This window comes from Calidris pugnax, unplaced genomic scaffold, assembly GCF_001431845.1.
Source record: "Calidris pugnax isolate Ruff unplaced genomic scaffold, ASM143184v1 scaffold84, whole genome shotgun sequence".
In the NCBI taxonomy this organism is placed as follows: domain Eukaryota; kingdom Metazoa; phylum Chordata; class Aves; order Charadriiformes; family Scolopacidae; genus Calidris; species Calidris pugnax.
Window position 1 is genome coordinate 3797 of NW_015090804.1, and position 239 is coordinate 4035.

Below are 239 nucleotides of genomic sequence, written 5' to 3' on the forward strand. Positions count from 1 at the left end.
TAATACTTGATGCCCACCCTGCAAGTGCTGTGGAGGTTGGGGCCACCTCTGTCCCGAGGAGAGGCAGAGACTTGGCATCCATCGCCTCTGCAATGCCAGGCTCTGCAGGCTCCAGAAAGGTCTTTTAATTAAAAGCCTCAGTTTTGGGTGGGTGATAACCTTTGGTTTATGGAAGGGGTGATGAGCAGTGTACAGAGATCTGATGGAGCCGGCGGAGGGGTCATCTCATCTCCCTCCTA